Raw genomic sequence first — 20756 nt, forward strand, 5'->3', positions numbered from 1 at the left:
TTCTTCTCCCCCTGTCTCTCCCTCCAGCATACTGTGTCCTGGATGCAGCATGCTGAGCCTTGTAGTTCTGCAGCTGCTGTCTGCTCTCCTGCATACACTAGTGGATGAATATTATAGCAGTAGAAAAAAACACCAGCTCACCCACTTGGAGTTCCATAAGAATCTGACCGGTGCACGGACATCAGCAGGACCCACTGAACTGTGAATATGAAGAAAGGAAATTCCAGCATCCAGGTTCCAGATTATTTTAAAAAACGAATTTCTTTATTCCAAAATTATTAAAAGGTAATTCCATATGTATAAAAACAAGTGGCAAAATTCGAACAGGTATGCGTTTCAGAGGGTTACCTCCTTAGTCTGAGACCTGAGCTTTCTGGGCACCCCTGCTGCAAACTGCAGTCCGCAGCCCCCCAGAAAATGGCGCTTTCATAGAAGCGCTATCTTCTGGTGCTTTATCCAACTCTTCCAGCTGCCCTGGTGACGGATAGCTTGCTGGGTAATAATGGTGTTAGGGCTAGCTGTAAATTATCAACTGGCCCTAAGCCTGAAATTCATGGTGTTACGCCAATATTAGACATGGCCACCATGAATTTCTAGTACAGATATTAAAAAAACATAACACACAGAAAAATATTTTTATTAGAAATAAAACACAACACAATTAGTGACTCCATCTTTATTGAAATAAAGAACCCCCCTCCGCAGTAATTCTGGGTCAATGGTCCCGCGCCGTGAAATCCGGATTCAATATCATCTGATCGGTTTGCTGGAAGGCAAAGTAATCAGATGATGTGTCAGGTTCAAGGGCCTGAATCACATGACACAGCAGCTGATTGTATAAGCGGCTTTTTTACAATTAGCTGATGCATCTGTGCAAAAAAAAAAAAAAAAAACTACACACTTATGTGCAGACTCCTGTCCGACAGCATCAGCTGATAGTTTAGCTGACTGGCTGGTAAAAAGCCGGCCTCACTGCTCGACTTATAGTGTCAGCTGATTCCGTTAGGTGACCGCATCAGCTGATTATTGCCAGGTGTGAGAGAGAGAGAGAGAAGAGAGAGAGAAGAGAGAGGAAAGAGAGAGAGACAGAGAGAGAGAGAGCAGAGAGGAGAGAGAGAGAGAGTAGAGACAGAGAGGAGAGAGAGAGAAAGAGAGAGAAGAGAGAAAGAGGAGAGAGAGAGGAGAAAGAGGAAAGAGGGAGAAGAGAGAGAAGAGAGAGAGGAGAGAGAGGGAAGAGAGAGGAGAGAGAGAGAAAAGAGAGTGAGAAGAGTGAGAGTAAAAAGAGAGAGAAGAGAGAGGAGAAAGAGAGGAGAGAGAGAGAGAGAGCAGAGAGAGGAGAGGGATAGAATAGGGACAGTAGAGAGAGGAGAGAGAGAAGAGAGAGGAGAGAGGAGAGAGAGAGAGAAGAGAGAGAAGAGAGAGAGAGAGGTGAGAGAGAAGAGAGAGGAGAGATAGAGAAGAGAGAGAGGAGAGAGGAGAGAGATGAGAGAGAGGAGAGAGAGGAGAGAGAATAGAGAGAGAGAGAAGAGAGATAGGAGAAAGAGGAGAGAGTAATGTAGCCTCATTCCATGAACTGCTCCGATTTTAGAGGTGTGTCCCGCAGCTCACAGCTGATGTCCAGCTCCTCCCTTCACTGCATAATTAAATAAATTATAATTATAAATAAATAATAATAATTTAAGTTTATAAACAAATTAAATTCTTTACCAGGACGGCCGGGACTCAAACTCGTGAACTATTTTTCCTTAGGCACTAGCTCTACCATTGAGCCACTGTCTGTAATGAAAAGGATAGGAAGATTTGGTAATCTTGACCTCTGTATTGCAGTAGAGAATCCAGAAGCAGATTATTCAGCTACAAGGATAGATGGAGGGATGGATGGCGAGATAGAGAGAGGGATGGATGGCGGGATGGAGGGATGGATGAATGGATGGAGGGATGGATGGATGGAGGGATGGATAGAGGGATGGATGGAGGGGGGGGATGAAGGGAGTGATGAACGGATGGAGAGATGGAGGGAGGAAGAGAGGGAGGGACGGAGGGAGGGATGAATGGATGGAGGGAGGGATGGAGGGATGGATGGAGGGATGAAGGGATAGATGAATGGATGGAGAGAGGATGGATGGATGGATGTAGGGATGGATGGATAGATGGATAGAAGGATGGATGGAGGGATAGAGGGATGGATGGAGGGATGGAGGCAGGGATGAAGGGAGGGATGAATGGATGGAGAGATGGAGGGAGGCATGAATGGATGGAGAGATAGAGGGATGGATGGAGGGATGGATGGAGGGATGGATGGAGGGATGGATGGATTGATAGAGGGATGGATGGAGGGATAGAGGGAGGGATGGAGGGAGGGATGAAGGGAGGGAAGAATGGATGGAGGGAGAAATGGAGGAGGGATGAATCAATGGAAAGATGGAGGGAGGGATGGAGGAAGGGATGAATGGATAGAAAGAGGGATGGAGGGAGGGAGAGATGAATGGATGGAGGGAGGGATGGATGGATGGAGGGATGGATGAATGGATGAATGGATGGAGGGATGGAGGATAGAGGGATAGATGAATGGATGGAAGGATGGATGGAAGAATTGATGAATGGATGGATAGAGGGATGGATGGAGGGATAGAGGGATGGATGGAGGGGAGGAGGGAAGGATGAAGGGAGGAATGAATGGATGGAGAGTTGGAGGGAGGGATGGAGGAAGAGATGAATGGATGGAGGGAGGGATTGATGGAGGGATGGATAGATGGATGGAGGATGGAGAGATGGATGGAGGGATGGAGGGAGGGATGAATGGATGGAGAGATGGATGGAGAGATAGAGGGATTGGGGGATGGATAGAGGGATGGATGGAGGAATGGATGGATGGATGGATGGATAGAGGGATGGATGGAGGGATAGAGGGATGGATGGAGGGATGGAGGGAGGGATGAAGGGAGGGATGAATGGATGGAGAGATGGAGGGAGGGATGGAGGGAGGGATGGAGGGAGGGATGAATGGATTGAGGGACGGATGGAGGGATGGATGGATGGTGGGATGGAGGGATGGATGGAGGAATGGATGGATGGATGGATGGATAGAGGGATGGATGGAGGAATAGAGGGATGGATGGAGGGATGGATGGAGGGATGGAGGGATGGAGGGATGAAGGGAGCGATGTATGGATGGAGGGAGGGATGGAGGGATAGATGGATATATGGAAGGTGGGATGGATGGATGGATGGAGGGATTGATGTAGGGATTGATGGAGGGATGGAGAGATGGATGAATGGATAGAGGGATGGATGGAGGGTTAGAGGGATGGATGTAGGGATAGAGGGATGGATGGAGGGATGGAGGGATGGAGGGATGAAGGGAGGGATGAATGGATGGAGGGAGGGATGGAGGGATGGATGGAGGGATGGATGGATGGATTGATTGATGGATGAAGGGATGGAGGGATGGAGGGATGGATGGAGGGATGAATGGATGGAGGGATGGATGGATGGATGGATGGATGGATAGAGGGATGGATGGAGGGATAGAGGGATGGATGGAGGGATGGAGGGAGGGATGAAGGGAGGGATGAATGGATGGAGAGATGGAGGGAGGGATGGAGGGAGGGATGGAGGGGACGGATGGAGGGATGGATGGATGGAGGGATGGGGGATGGATGAGAGGAATGGATGGATGGATGGATAGAGGGATGGATGGAGGAATAGAGGGATGGATGGAGGGATGATGGATGGAGGGATAGAGGGATGAGGATGGAGGGATAGAGGGATGGATGGAGGGATGGAGGGAGGGATGAAGGGAGGGATGAATGGATGGAGAGATGGAGGGAGGAATGGAGGGAGGGATGGAGGGAGGGATGAATGGATTGAGGGACCGGATGGAGGGATGGATGGATGGAGGGATGAGGGATGGATGGAGGAATGGATGGATGGATGGATAGAGGGATGGATGGAGGAATAGAGGGATGGATGGAGGGATGAAGGGAGGGATGTATGGATGGAGGGAGGGATGGAGGGATAGATGGATCGGATGGATGGAGGGATGGATGGATGGATGAGAGGGATGGAGGGATTGATGTAGGGATTGATGGAGGGATGGAGGGATGGATGAATGGATGGAGGGATGGATGGATAGAGGGATGGATGGAGGGATAGAGGGATGATGGACGGGATGGAATGAGCCGGGTAGTGTCGCATCTAAATGGATGCGGCAATTCTTGCGGGCTGCTGGCTAATATTGTTGGGGGTGGTTGACTCCCCATAACGTGGTGCTCCCCATTCTGACAATACCAGCCTTCAGCCATGTGGCTTTATCCTGTGCTGGTATCAAAATTGGGGGGAACCGGCAGTGGGTTTTTTTTCATTATTTATTTATTTTACTGCACGATATAGACCCGCCCGCCGGCGGCTGTGATTTGTTGCAGTGAGACAGCTGTCACTCACCGGTGGGGGCCTGTCTGACTGCCAACCAATCATGGGCGCCGGTAGGCGGGGGAAAGCAGGGAATACCAGATTGATTAATGAGCAGACATTTTCAAAAGAGGAAAAGCCGCCGAAGCTTTGTGACAGCCCGTGCAGCGCCGTGCCCGTGATTAGTGAGTAGGAAAGAGAGAGGGATTGCGCTGTGGAGGCAGGACGAATGTAGATACGCAAAGTGCGCACATAGCCTTACTGTGAAAAGCGCACGCTCTTTGGGGATCGGACTGTTATCGAACGGTAACTTGAACTGCAGAACTTGAAGCAAATCGTTCGAGTTCGTCGAACAACTCGAACATCGCCCAAAATCACTCGAATTTGAAATTGCCGAACGACTCGAATCGAACAGCGCTCAGCTCTACTCAGCACGCCTTAGTCACTGAGCAGATGAATTGGGACAGATGAATCAAGAGGTAGATCAATACAAAGTCATAAAGATTAAATGTAAAAAGAGAGAGAGGGCGCTCCTGTGTGGGATCTTAATGTACCGAGGTATGTACAATGTGAGGTGCACACTCACCTGATAGTGTTGTACGTCAGGTACAACACTGATAGTGGTATTGAAGGGGGATCGCAAGTTCACCGCTCCTTGTCAGCAGGGATCCAGTCCTCCTGACTCCGCAGGACTCTGCTCACACGATCGGGGTTTCCACGTGCAGTGTGCAGCCGCCGGACCGGCGTCTGATAGCAGCTCCTCCTCCGGGTCGGATGGTCCCGTGATCACAGATGCGGTGATTCCCCAGCCCCTGGTGTTAGATTCAAACCGATAGTACGATCCTGGTTCTGGCTGCAGCAGCCCCGTGAGCTCCCAAAGGGAGATAAAGATGCAAGGAAAAAAAAAAATGCACGGTTTCGCTGCGCTGCTCAGAAAGGTAGTGATAAGGTTATTTGGGATGTAGATTTATTAATTATTTACATGCCACTCCTTAAAAGGAGTGTGCGAAGAGAAGTCACCAGGGACAGGCATTATTCAGGATGTTCTTCTCCAAAACGCTGCAGCATTTCAGTCAAACATACAGTTAATGGCTGAAAACGTACCGCCAGTGTATGTTACATGCTGCCCCTGATTTGGACAACATGAATACATTGTAAGACTCACTTTAAATGGCTAAAACAATTATAGTTTACTTAGTAGAGATAGTATAGTTTAATAAGAATAGTTTATTTAGAATTATATTTAGAGTATATTAATACTATACATGCATTTAACCTAGTTTAAATGTAAAAAGCTATATTTAATATTGCTTTTTGTTTACCTCTATGGTTAAAATAACTTTTATAAAAAGTATCATATGTTGGGATACTTTTATTGACTAACCAGAGAACATATATTTGCAACTTTCACATACAGGGATTTAGGTTGCAATAATGACATGCGTTATGAAGACATCTGTGCTAGAAATACAATACTGATGTATGTTTTGCCAAAAAATTATTTAACATCATAGAGATTTTTTTCTGGCCAACGTGATAAAATGCTGGAGTGCCCCCTCTGCTATAAGGATTAGGAGTTTGAAATTGTAGTGTTAAACAAGATCAGAATAACAAAGAAGAATTTTCTCATATGCTTTATTTGCTATTTATTACTCATATATTATATGTTAACTTGGTATATATATATATATGAGAACCCAAACTTCACTGTTTTAAAAACTGCAGAACATTAAGTTTGAGTTATGATAATGTATGAGCAAATCTTTTGAAATTTAAATTTGCCAACTTCAACAATTATTTTTTTTAAATATTCAATTTGCAGTGACTCTTAATATTGCAAAGTAATTAATTGCCCAGCTTAGGCACATGTAACACTTTTAGGTCTGCCAGAACTGTATTGAGCCTCTTTTGAAGCTCTATAACACAAACATAGACTAAGAAATGTCCAAGTGGCCTCAACATACTGTGTCTATATATGGCTAACAATTGGAAACCAACAACACACTGCACTGACAGAAAGTTAGTGCCACGCTGTACTAGGAGAAGCTGAAGTTACAAACAATGTAACTTCAGAGTGCAGTTAGCAGGTAAACCACCAGAGGGCAATAGAGTTGTCAGAATGTTGGGTCAGCAGCACAGTGAGTGTACACAGTGAAATGTCAGGGCGACAAGCTCCAGTCCCATGCTGTTATGGGACCAGAGCATGGGACCCGGAAGTTGCCGCGCTGCCATTGCACTGTATGAAACCGGCCCCCCGATCCGCCGCCGCCGCTGCCCTCCACGATCTGCCACCCACACCCCCACCCCTCGTATCTGCTTCCCGCACCCTCACCCCCACACCTCCCGATCCGCCGCTGCCCTCCGCGATCTGCCACCCGATCTGCTGCCCGCACCCCCACCCCCACACCTCCCGATCCGCCGCTGCCCTCTGCGATCTGCCACCCGATCTGCTGCCCGCACCCCCACCCCCAAACCTCCCGATCCGCCGCTGCCTTCTGCGATCTGCCACCCGATCTGCTGCCCGCACCCTCACCCCCCACACCTCCCGATCCGCCTCCGCCGCCCTCCATCTGCCACAGTGCCACCGGTCCCCCCCGATCTGCTGCCTAGCCCATTTCCCTCGTGATCGGCTGCTCGTCCCCTCACCTCCGTGATGTGCTGCCAGCCCCCTCCACTCGAGATCGGCTGCACGCTTCCTCCTTGGTTATGTGCTGCCCGGCCCCGCCCCCTCTCCATTATGTGCTGCCCGGCCCCGCCCTCTCTCCTCCGATATGTGCTGCCCGCTCCCCCCCCACCTCTCACCCCCGTGATCGGCTACTTGCCCCCTCCCCTGTCACCCCCGTGATGTGCGCTCCCTCCCCTGTCACCCCTGTGAAGTGCGCTCCCTCACCTGTCACGCCCGTGATGTGCGCTCCCTCCCCTGTCACCGCCGTGATGTGCGCTCCCTCCCCTGTCACCGCCATGATGTGCACTCCCTCACCTGTCACCCCCGTGATGTGCGCTCCCTCACCTGTCACCGCCGTGATGTGCGCTCCCTCTCCTGTCACCGCCGTGATGTGCGCTCCCTCCCCTGTCACCGCCGTGAAGTGCGCTCCCTCACCTGTCACCCCCGTGATGTGCGCTCCCTCACCTGTCACCCCCGTGATGTGCGCTCCCTCCCCTGTCACCGCCGTGATGTGCGCTCCCTCCCCTGTCACCCCCGTGATGTGCGCTCCCTCCCCTGTCACCGCCGTGATGTGCGCTCCCTCACCTGTCACCCCCGTGATGTGCGCTCCCTCACCTGTCACCCCCGTGATGTGCGCTCCCTCCCCTGTCACCGCCGTGATGTGCGCTCCCTCACCTGTCACCCCCGTGATGTGCGCTCCCTCACCTGTCACTCCCGTGATGTGCGCTCCCTCACCTGTCACCCCGTGATCTGTGCTCCCTCACCTGTCACCCCCGTGATCTGTGCTCCCTCACCTGTCACCCCCGTGATGTGCGCTCCCTCACCTGTCACCCCCGTGATGTGCGCTCCCTCACCTGTCACCCCCGTGATGTGCGCTCCCTCACCTGTCACCCCCGTGATGTGCACTCCCTCACCTGTCACCCCTGTGATGTGCGCTCCCTCACCTGTCACCCCCGTGATGTGCGCTCCCTCCCCTGTCACCCCCGTGATGTGCGCTCCCTCACCTGTCACCCCCGTGATGTGCGCTCCCTCACCTGTCACCGCCGTGATGTGCGCTGCCTCTCCTGTCACCGCCATGATGTGCGCTCCCTCCTCTGTCACTGCCGTGAAGTGCGCTCCCTCACCTGTCACCCCCGTGATGTGCGCTCCCTCACCTGTCACCCCCGTGATGTGCGCTCCCTCCCCTGTCACCGCCGTGATGTGCGGTCCCTCCCCTGTCACCCCCATGATGTGCGCTCCCTCCCCTGTCACCCCCGTGATGTGCGCTCCCTCACCTGTCACCCCCGTGATGTGCGCTCCCTCACCTGTCACCCCCGTGATGTGCGCTCCCTCACCTGTCACCCCCGTGATGTGCGCTCCCTCCCCTGTCACCCCCGTGATCTGTGCTTCCTCACCTGTCACCCCCGTGATCTGCTGTCCGCTCTCCGTCACCTCTCACCCCCGTGATCTGTGCTCTGCTCACCTGTCTCCTCCGTGATCTGCGCTGCGCTCCCTCCCGCACCTCTCACCCTCCCCGATCTGCTGCCTCCTTCATCTCCTGTGATTCAGCTGCCTAGATCAATCCTGTAGGGTAACTATCCCCAATCTCACCTCCCACTCCCCTTCCCACCCATCCCCCATCCCCCCTCCCCCCATCCTCTGCTGCTCCTGCATCCACTGCGCCCTCTCCCATCCGCCCCCACCCTATCCCAGCCGCCGTCTCACAATCACAGATGCTCCCTTTATATGCCGCTGCCCCCCCATCTGCCACCGCCCCATCTGCCGCCCCTCCAATCTGCCGCTGTTTTTTTTTCTATGCCATGGGGGTCTAGTTTCCAAAATGGGGTCACATGTGGGGGAGCTCTACTGTTTCGGCACCTCAGGGGGTCTCCAAACACAGCATGGAATACGCTAATTATCCCAGACAATTTTGCGTTTTAAACGTCAAATGACGCTCCTTGCCTTCTGAGCCCTGCTGTGCGCCCAAACATTTTATTTCCACCACATATGAGGTGTCTGTGTACTCAGGAGAAATTGCACAATACATTTTATGGTGCAATTTTTCCTGATACCCTTGTGAAAAAAAAAAGCTACCTGGTTGAAGTAACAATTTTGTGGTAAAAAAATTTTTTTTTTATTTTCACGGCTCAACTCTATTAACTTTTGTGAAGCCCCCAGAGGCTCAAAGTGCTCAATAAACATCTAGATAAATTCCATGAGGGGTCTAGTTTCCAAAATGTGGTCACATGTGGGGGAGCTCCACTGTTTCGGCACCTCAGCGGCTCTCCAAATGCAACATGGTGTGGCTAACGATTCCAGCTAATTTTCTGTTCAAAAAAGTCAAATGGTGCTCCTTCCCTTCCGAGTCCTGCCGTGCGCCCAAACAGTGGTTTTTCGCCACATATGAGGTATCTGTGTGCTCAATAGAAATTGCCCAACAAATTTTGGGGGTTCATTTAATCCTGCTACCTTTGTGAATATGCAATATTTGAGGCTAAATTAACATTTTTGTTGCAAAAAGTAAAATGTTCATTTTTTGCTTCCACATTGCTTTAGTTACTGTGAAGTACCTGAAGGGTTAATAACCTTCTTGAATGTGGTTTTGAGTAGCCTGAGGGGTGCCATTTTAGGAATGGTGTCACTTTTGGGTGTTTTGTGTCATGTAGACCTTTCAAAATCGCTTCAAATGTGATGTGGTCCCTAAAAAAAGTGGCTTTGTAAATTTTGTTGTAAAAATGAGAAATTGCTCATAAACTTTGAACCCCTATAACTTCCTTAAATTTTTATTTTTTTTTTCCCAAAATTGTTCTGATGTAAAGTAGACATGTGGGAAATGTTATTTATTAATTATTTTGTGTCATATGTCTCGTTGGTTTTAGAGCATAAAAATTCAAAATAATGTGTTGCCGAGAATGATCATCTTTTTTGCTACACAAAAGATAAGTTCTCCAGATGAACAAATGTTTTGCTCTTTATTGTGGTAATTGGAAGCTGATTTGCAATAGATTCTGGTAGATATGTAAAAGATTGTTCTATCCCCATAGCCTGCCTTTGCTCATTGCAATGGAATCTTCTTTACATTGCTCGACGATATTTTTCATCATACAGTATAATGATTGTCCAGTCAGCATTTTTCTTCAGTTACATAAAGCTTGGCTACTTTATTTTTAAACTGTAAACTAAAAATGCAAAACAAGTCTCCAGATCATGACTTTTATGCCTCAGCGGTTAATATTCGAAAATATTATTCCACAGTAGCTTTTCTCCTCCTGCTGCTAATGATTGACAGGTCACTCCATAAACATGTGTAAACATGATCCAAAAATGCAACAGCACAGTAAAGGTCACTCAGTAATGAATCATATAGGTATATACTGTGTTTTACAGAAATAATGGGTTAGCAGTGATTAGGGATAGTCTGGAAACAGTACAGATGTGTGATGCTCGTTGTTACATGGACAATTAGTTGGGCAGGGCAGTCAAATAATCTGGATCCTATACTAGGAGAGCACCTCAAAGATTAAGGGGATAGTAAAAGGCATAGTCGGGCTATGATCCGGAGTCAATACCTGGAGAGTAAAGGATCAGAGCATAAGAACTAGGCAAAAGGAAAATCACATGAGAATAGAGGTCTGGCAACAGAAATCAGAACACCAAGATTAAGAGACTAAAGCACAACTGATCAGAATGCTAAGATTGGAAGTGCTCTGTGATAAACTGCTAAACTAAGTAGCCATGCAATTACCGAGAACATAGAATACCTGCAGAAACTCATCACATCCCAGTATTAGATTGGACAACTGAGCTGTCACTCCAAACACTAACAGCTCAGTATACGACAGCTCCAGGTTGGATGACTGGCTGTTGATCACCCAACAGACAGCTCAGCAGTAGTGTTGAGCCACCCCCTAGTGTTCGAGTTCGGTTCGGCTCATCGAACAGCGGCTCAGTTCGGCGAACGTTCGACGAACGTTCAATGAACACCTTTGAACCCCATTGAAGACAATGGCAGGCAAACACAAACAAATAAAAACACATTATACACATACACATACAGTTAATAAATGTTGCCATTATACTTACAAGTCCTCGCGATGCCTCCTGCACTCTGTCTCCCGCTGTTTTTCCTTCTGATCATTGCTGCACCCTCCCTATAACCAGCACTGATGATAGGACCTTCCGTGACGTCGTCATAGCATGTAACCAGTCACGTGTCTAATATCTCATTGGCTACAGACTGGTCACATGGCTAGACATCATGCTAGGTCCTGTCAGTGCATCTGTCCGGTACGCAGTGCTGAGCATCTCCGTGTACCGACGAGATACTCTGGCACATGGTCGACTCACCGTCCCTGCATGTCGGCGCTCTTTAAAGAGTCAGCCCAAATGCAGGGACTGGATGCCACAGCCGGTGAATAGTGGCATCGGGAATCACGTGAACGGAGATCACCGTTGCTATAGTAACCCACCTGTCAGATTACTATTTCAACGGTGGCAGCGGTGACGTCACCGCTTACAACCCGCAGCCTCTGCTCACTCACTGAGTGATTAGACTGCACGGTAGCAGCAGCGTCTACCTCCCATGCAGTGCTGTCTGATGTAGCAGAGCCGCGTGGGTTGATGGAGAAAGAAGACAGAAGACCAGGATCGTGGAGGGGTAAGAGGGAGTAATAAACATGGAGTCTCTAAGTGTGTCTGTGTATTTATTTCTATTAAAGTATTTTTTCTCTGTGTGGTGTCTTTTTCTTAACCCTTTATTGGAGATTCTTAATGGTCGGGTCAAACTTGCCTGACATTAAGAATCTCTGGCTTAATACTAAGCTAGTATTAACTCATTATTACCCACCAAGCTATCCGTCACCAGGGCAGCTGGAAGAGTTGAAAACAGCGCCAGATGATGGCGCTTCTATGAAAGCACCATTTTCTGAGGTGGCTTCTGACTGCAATTCGCAGCAGAGGGGCGCAGAAACCTGGGGCCAACCTGTGCTGCGGATTCCAATCCCCAGCTGCCTAGTTGTACCTGGCTGGACACAAAAACGGGGCGAAGACCACGTCGCTTTTTTTATTTTAATTATTTCATGAAATTCATGAAATAATTAAAAAAAGGGCTTCCCTATATTTTTAGTTCCCAGCCGGGTACTAATAGGCAGCTGGGGGGTGGGAGCAGCCGTACCTGCCTGCTGTACCTGGCTAGCATACAAAAATATGGCGAAGCCCACGTAATTTTTTTGGTGGGCAAAAAACTCCTGCATACAGTCCTGGATGGAGTATGCTAAGCCTTGTAGTTCTGCAGCTGCTGTCTCCTCTCCTGCATACACTAGTGAATGGAGCATGCTGAGCCTTGTAGTTCTTCTCCCCCTGTCTCTCCCTCCAGCATACTGTGTCCTGGATGCAGCATGCTGAGCCTTGTAGTTCTGCAGCTGCTGTCTGCTCTCCTGCATACACTAGTGGATGAATATTATAGCAGTAGAAAAAAACACCAGCTCACCCACTTGGAGTTCCATAAGAATCTGACCGGTGCACGGACATCAGCAGGACCCACTGAACTGTGAATATGAAGAAAGGAAATTCCAGCATCCAGGTTCCAGATTATTTTAAAAAACGAATTTCTTTATTCCAAAATTATTAAACGGTAATTCCATATGTATAAAAACAAGTGGCAAAATTCAAACAGGTATGCGTTTCAGAGGGTTACCTCCTTAGTCTGAGACCTGAGCTTTCTGGGCACCCCTGCTGCAAACTGCAGTCCGCAGCCCCCCAGAAAATGGCGCTTTCATAGAAGCGCTATCTTCTGGTGCTTTATCCAACTCTTCCAGCTGCCCTGGTGACGGATAGCTTGCTGGGTAATAATGGTGTTAGGGCTAGCTGTAAATTATCAACTGGCCCTAAGCCTGAAATTCATGGTGTTACGCCAATATTAGACATGGCCACCATGAATTTCTAGTACAGATATTAAAAAAACATAACACACAGAAAAATATTTTTATTAGAAATAAAACACAACACAATTAGTGACTCCATCTTTATTGAAATAAAGAACCCCCCTCCGCAGTAATTCTGGGTCAATGGTCCCGCGCCGTGAAATCCGGATTCAATATCATCTGATCGGTTTGCTGGAAGGCAAAGTAATCAGATGATGTGTCAGGTTCAAGGGCCTGAATCACATGACACAGCAGCTGATTGTATAAGCGGCTTTTTTACAATTAGCTGATGCATCCGTGCAAAAAAAAAAAAAAAAAAACTACACACTTATGTGCAGACTCCTGTCCGACAGCATCAGCTGATAGTTTAGCTGACTGGCTGGTAAAAAGCCGGCCTCACTGCTCGACTTATAGTGTCAGCTGATTCCGTTAGGTGACCGCATCAGCTGATTATTGCCAGGTCTGAGAGAGAGAGAGAGAAGAGAGAGAGAAGAGAGAGGAAAGAGAGAGAGACAGAGAGAGAGAGAGCAGAGAGGAGAGAGAGAGAGAGTAGAGACAGAGAGGAGAGAGAGAGAAAGAGAGAGAGAAGAGAGAAAGAGGAGAGAGAGAGGAGAAAGAGGAAAGAGGGAGAAGAGAGAGAAGAGAGAGAGGAGAGAGAGGGAAGAGAGAGGAGAGAGAGAGAAAAGAGAGTGAGAAGAGTGAGAGTAAAAAGAGAGAGAAGAGAGAGGAGAAAGAGAGGAGAGAGAGAGAGAGAGAGAGAGAGAGGAGAGAGAGGAGAGGGATAGAATAGGGACAGTAGAGAGAGGAGAGAGAGAAGAGAGAGGAGAGAGGAGAGAGAGAGAAGAGAGAGAAGAGAGAGAGAGAGGTGAGAGAGAAGAGAGATGAGAGATAGAGAAGAGAGAGAGGAGAGAGGAGAGAGATGAGAGAGAGGAGAGAGAGGAGAGAGAATAGAGAGAGAGAGAAGAGAGAGAGGAGAAAGAGGAGAGAGTAATGTAGCCTCATTCCATGAACTGCTCCGATTTTAGAGGTGTGTCCCGCAGCTCACAGCTGATGTCCAGCTCCTCCCTTCACTGCATAATTAAATTAAATTATAATTATAAATAAATAATAATAATTTAAGTTTATAAACAAATTAAATTCTTTACCAGGACGGCCGGGACTCAAACTCGTGAACTATTTTTCCTTAGGCACTAGCTCTACCATTGAGCCACTGTCTGTAATGAAAAGGATAGGAAGATTTGGTAATCTTGACCTCTGTATTGCAGTAGAGAATCCAGAAACAGATTATTCAGCTACAAGGATAGATGGAGGGATGGATGGCGAGATAGAGAGAGGGATGGATGGCGGGATGGAGGGATGGATGAATGGATGGAGGGATGGATGGATGGAGGGATGGATAGAGGGATGGATGGAGGGGGGGATGAAGGGAGTGATGAACGGATGGAGAGATGGAGGGAGGAAGAGAGGGAGGGACGGAGGGAGGGATGAATGGATGGAGGGAGGGATGGAGGGATGGATGGAGGGATGAAGGGATAGATGAATGGATGGAGAGAGGGATGGATGGATGGATGGATGTAGGGATGGATGGATAGATGGATAGAAGGATGGATGGAGGGATAGAGGGATGGATGGAGGGATGGAGGCAGGGATGAAGGGAGGGATGAATGGATGGAGAGATGGAGGGAGGCATGAATGGATGGAGGGATAGAGGGATGGATGGAGGGATGGATGGAGGGATGGATGGAGGGATGGATGGAGGGATGGATGGATAGATAGAGGGATGGATGGAGGGATAGAGGGAGGGATGGAGGGAGGGATGAAGGGAGGGAAGAATGGATGGAGGGAGAAATGGAGGGAGGGATGAATCAATGGAAAGATGGAGGGAGGGATGGAGGAAGGGATGAATGGATAGAAAGAGGGATGGAGGGAGGGAGAGATGAATGGATGGAGGGAGGGATGGATGGATGGAGGGATGGATGAATGGATGAATGGATGGAGGGATGGAGGGATGGAGGGATAGATGAATGGATGGAAGGATGGATGGAAGAATTGATGAATGGATGGATAGAGGGATGGATGGAGGGATAGAGGGATGGATGGAGGGGAGGAGGGAAGGATGAAGGGAGGAATGAATGGATGGAGAGTTGGAGGGAGGGATGGAGGAAGAGATGAATGGATGGAGGGAGGGATTGATGGAGGGATGGATAGATGGATGGAGGGATGGAGAGATGGATGGATGGATGGAGGGAGGGATGAATGGATGGAGAGATGGATGGAGATATAGAGGGATTGGGGGATGGATAGAGGGATGGATGGAGGAATGGATGGATGGATGGATGGATAGAGGGATGGATGGAGGGATAGAGGGATGGATAGAGGGATGGAGGGAGGGATGAAGGGAGGGATGAATGGATGGAGAGATGGAGGGAGGGATGGAGGGAGGGATGGAGGGAGGGATGAATGGATTGAGGGACGGATGGAGGGATGGATGGATGGAGGGATGGAGGGATGGATGGAGGAATGGATGGATGGATGGATGGATAGAGGGATGGATGGAGGAATAGAGGGATGGATGGAGGGATGGATGGAGGGATGGAGGGATGGAGGGATGAAGGGAGCGATGTATGGATGGAGGGAGGGATGGAGGGATAGATGGATATATGGATGGTGGGATGGATGGATGGATGGATGGATTGATGTAGGGATTGATGGAGGGATGGAGAGATGGATGAATGGATAGAGGGATGGATGGAGGGTTAGAGGGATGGATGTAGGGATAGAGGGATGGATGGAGGGATGGAGGGATGGAGGGATGAAGGGAGGGATGAATGGATGGAGGGAGGGATGGAGGGATGGATGGAGGGATGGATGGATGGATTGATTGATGGATGAAGGGATGGAGGGATGGAGGGATGGATGGAGGGATGAATGGATGGAGGGATGGATGGATGGATGGATGGATGGATAGAGGGATGGATGGAGGGATAGAGGGATGGATGGAGGGATGGAGGGAGGGATGAAGGGAGGGATGAATGGATGGAGAGATGGAGGGAGGGATGGAGGGAGGGATGGAGGGAGGGATGAATGGATTGAGGGACGGATGGAGGGATGGATGGATGGAGGGATGGAGGGATGGATGGAGGAATGGATGGATGGATGGATAGAGGGATGGATGGAGGAATAGAGGGATGGATGGAGGGATGGATGGAGGGATGGAGGGATGGAGGGATGAAGGGAGGGATGTATGGATGGAGGGAGGGATGGAGGGATAGATGGATGGATGGATGGAGGGATGGATGGATGGATGGAGGGATGGAGGGATTGATGTAGGGATTGATGGAGGGATGGAGGGATGGATGAATGGATGGAGGGATGGATGGATAGAGGGATGGATGGAGGGATAGAGGGATGGATGGAGGGATGGATGAGCCGGGTAGTGTCGCATCTAATGGATGCGGCAATTCTTGGCGGCTGCTGGCTAATATTGTTGGGGTGGTTGACTCCCCATAACGTGGTGCTCCCCATTCTGACAATACCAGCCTTCAGCCATGTGGCTTTATCCTGGCTGGTATCAAAATTGGGGGGAACCGCAGGGGTTTTTTTTCATTATTTATTTATTTTACTGCACGATATAGACCCGCCCGCCGGCGGCTGTGATTTGTTGCAGTGAGACAGCTGTCACTCACCGTGGGGGCCTGTCTGACTGCAACCAATCATGGGCGCCGGTAGGCGGGGAAAGCAGGGAATACCAGATTGATTAATGAGCAGACATTTTCAAAAGAGGAAAAGCCGCCGAAGCTTTGTGACAGCCGTGCAGCGCCGCGCCCGTGATTAGTGAGTAGGAAAGAGAGAGGGATTGCGCTGTGGAGGCAGGACGAATGTAGATACGCAAAGTGCGCACATAGCCTTACTGTGAAAAGCCACGCTTTTGGGGATCGGACTGTTATCGAACGGTAACTTGAACTGCAGAACTTGAAGCAAATCGTTCGAGTTCGTCGAACAACTCGAACATCGCCCAAAATCACTCGAATTTGAAATTGCCGAACGACTCGAATCGAACAGCGCTCAGCTCTACTCAGCACGCCTTAGTCACTGAGCAGATGAATTGGGACAGATGAATCAAGAGGTAGATCAATACAAAGTCATAAAGATTAAATGTAAAAAGAGAGAGAGGGCGCTCCTGTGTGGATCTTAATGTACCGAGGTATGTACAATGTGAGGTGCACACTCACCTGATAGTGTTGTACGTCAGGTACAACACTGATAGTGGTATTGAAGGGGGATCGCAAGTTCACCGCTCCTTGTCAGCAGGGATCCAGTCCTCCTGACTCCGCAGGACTCTGCTCACACGATCGGGGTTTCCACGTGCAGTGTGCAGCCGCCGGACCGGCGTCTGATAGCAGCTCCTCCTCCGGGTCGGATGGTCCCGTGATCACAGATGCGGTGATTCCCCAGCCCCTGGTGTTAGATTCAAACCGATAGTACGATCCTGGTTCTGGCTGCAGCAGCCCCGTGAGCTCCCAAAGGGAGATAAAGATGCAAGGAAAAAAAAAAATGCACGGTTTCGCTGCGCTGCTCAGAAAGGTAGTGATAAGGTTATTTGGGATGTAGATTTATTAATTATTTACATGCCACTCCTTAAAAGGAGTGTGCGAAGAGAAGTCACCAGGGACAGGCATTATTCAGGATGTTCTTCTCCAAAACGCTGCAGCATTTCAGTCAAACATACAGTTAATGGCTGAAAACGTACCGCCAGTGTATGTTACATGCTGCCCCTGATTTGGACAACATGAATACATTGTAAGACTCACTTTAAATGGCTAAAACAATTATAGTTTACTTAGTAGAGATAGTATAGTTTAATAAGAATAGTTTATTTAGAATTATATTTAGAGTATATTAATACTATACATGCATTTAACCTAGTTTAAATGTAAAAAGCTATATTTAATATTGCTTTTTGTTTACCTCTATGGTTAAAATAACTTTTATAAAAAGTATCATATGTTGGGATACTTTTATTGACTAACCAGAGAACATATATTTGCAACTTTCACATACAGGGATTTAGGTTGCAATAATGACATGCGTTATGAAGACATCTGTGCTAGAAATACAATACTGATGTATGTTTTGCCAAAAAATTATTTAACATCATAGAGATTTTTTTCTGGCCAACGTGATAAAATGCTGGAGTGCCCCCTCTGCTATAAGGATTAGGAGTTTGAAATTGTAGTGTTAAACAAGATCAGAATAACAAAGAAGAATTTTCTCATATGCTTTATTTGCTATTTATTACTCATATATTATATGTTAACTTGGTATATATATATATATGAGAACCCAAACTTCACTGTTTTAAAAACTGCAGAACATTAAGTTTGAGTTATGATAATGTATGAGCAAATCTTTTGAAATTTAAATTTGCCAACTTCAACAATTATTTTTTTTAAATATTCAATTTGCAGTGACTCTTAATATTGCAAAGTAATTAATTGCCCAGCTTAGGCACATGTAACACTTTTAGGTCTGCCAGAACTGTATTGAGCCTCTTTTGAAGCTCTATAACACAAACATAGACTAAGAAATGTCCAAGTGGCCTCAACATACTGTGTCTATATATGGCTAACAATTGGAAACCAACAACACACTGCACTGACAGAAAGTTAGTGCCACGCTGTACTAGGAGAAGCTGAAGTTACAAACAATGTAACTTCAGAGTGCAGTTAGCAGGTAAACCACCAGAGGGCAATAGAGTTGTCAGAATGTTGGGTCAGCAGCACAGTGAGTGTACACAGTGAAATGTCAGGGCGACAAGCTCCAGTCCCATGCTGTTATGGGACCAGAGCATGGGACCCGGAAGTTGCCGCACTGCCATTGCACTGTATGAAACCGGCTCCCCGATCCGCCGCCGCCGCTGCCCTCCACGATCTGCCACCCACACCCCCACCCCTCGTATCTGCTTCCCGCACCCTCACCCCCACACCTCCCGATCCGCCGCTGCCCTCCGCGATCTGCCACCCGATCTGCTGCCCGCACCCCCACCCCCACACCTCCCGATCCGCCGCTGCCCTCTGCGATCTGCCACCCGATCTGCTGCCCGCACCCCCACCCCCAAACCTCCCGATCCGCCGCTGCCTTCTGCGATCTGCCACCCGATCTGCTGCCCGCACCCTCACCCCCACACCTCCCGATCCGCCTCCGCCGCCCTCCATCTGCCACAGTGCCACCGGTCCCCCCCGATCTGCTGCCTAGCCCATTTCCCTCGTGATCGGCTGCTCGTCCCCTCACCTCCGTGATGTGCTGCCAGCCCCCTCCACTCGAGATCGGCTGCACGCTTCTTCCTTCGTTATGTGCTGCCCGGCCCCGCCCCCTCTCCATTATGTGCTGCCCGGCCCTGCCCTCTCTCCTTCGATATGTGCTGCCCGCTCCCCCCCACCTCTCACCCCCGTGATCGGCTACTTGCCCCCTCCCCTGTCACCCCCGTGATGTGCGCTCCCTCCCCTGTCACCCCTGTGATGTGCGCTCCCTCACCTGTCACCGCCGTGAAGTGCGCTCCCTCACCTGTCACGCCCGTGATGTGCGCTCCCTCCCCTGTCACCGCCGTGATGTGCGCTCCCTCCCCTGTCACCGCCATGATGTGCACTCCCTCACCTGTCACCCCCGTGATGTGCGCTCCCTCACCTGTCACCGCCGTGAAGTGCGCTCCCTCTCCTGTCACCGCCGTGATGTGCGCTCCCTCCCCTGTCACCGCCGTGAAGTGCGCTCCCTCACCTGTCACCCCCGTGATGTGCGCTCCCTCACCTGTCACCCCCGTGATGTGCGCTCCCTCCCCTGTCAACGCCGTGATGTGCGCTCCCTCCCCTGTCACCCCCGTGATGTGCGCTCCCTCCCCTGTCACCGCCGTGATGTGCGCTCCCTCACCTGTCACCCCCGTGATGTGCGCTCCCTCACCTGTCACCCCCGTGATGTGCGCTCCCTCCCCTGTCACCGCCGTGATGTGCGCTCCCTCACCTGTCACCCCCGTGATGTGCGCTCCCTCACCTGTCACTCCCGTGATGTGCGCTCCCTCACCTGTCACCCCGTGATCTGTGCTCCCTCACCTGTCACCCCCGTGATCTGTGCTCCCTCACCTGTCACCCCCGTGATGTGCGCTCCCTCACCTGTCACCCCCGTGATGTGCGCTCCCTCACCTGTCACCCCCGTGATGTGCGCTGCCTCACCTGTCACTCCCGTGATGTGCACTCCCTCACCTGTCACCCCCGTGATGTGCGCTCCCTCACCTGTCACCCCCGTGATGTGCGCTCCCTCCCCTGTCACCCCCGTGATGTGCGCTCCCTCACCTGTCACCCCCGTGATGTGCGCTCCCTCACCTGTCACCGCCGTGATGTGCGCTGCCTCTCCTGTCACCGCCGTGATGTGCGCTCCCTCCTCTGTCACTGCCGTGAAGTGCGCTCCCTCACCTGTCACCCCCCGTGATGTGCGCTCCCTCACCTGTCACCCCCGTGATGTGCGCTCCCTCCCCTGTCACCGCCGTGATGTGCGCTCCCTCCCCTGTCACCCCCATGATGTGCGCTCCCTCCCCTGTCACCCCCGTGATGTGCACTCCCTCACCTGTCACCCCCGTGATGTGCGCTCCCTCACCTGTCACCCCCGTGATGTGCGCTCCCTCACCTGTCACCCCCGTGATGTGCGCTCCCTCCCCTGTCACCCCAGTGATCTGTGCTTCCTCACCTGTCACCCCCGTGATCTGCTGTCCGCTCTCCGTCTTCTCTCACCCC

Source organism: Anomaloglossus baeobatrachus, chromosome 6, assembly GCF_048569485.1.
Source record: "Anomaloglossus baeobatrachus isolate aAnoBae1 chromosome 6, aAnoBae1.hap1, whole genome shotgun sequence".
NCBI classification, from domain to species: domain Eukaryota; kingdom Metazoa; phylum Chordata; class Amphibia; order Anura; family Aromobatidae; genus Anomaloglossus; species Anomaloglossus baeobatrachus.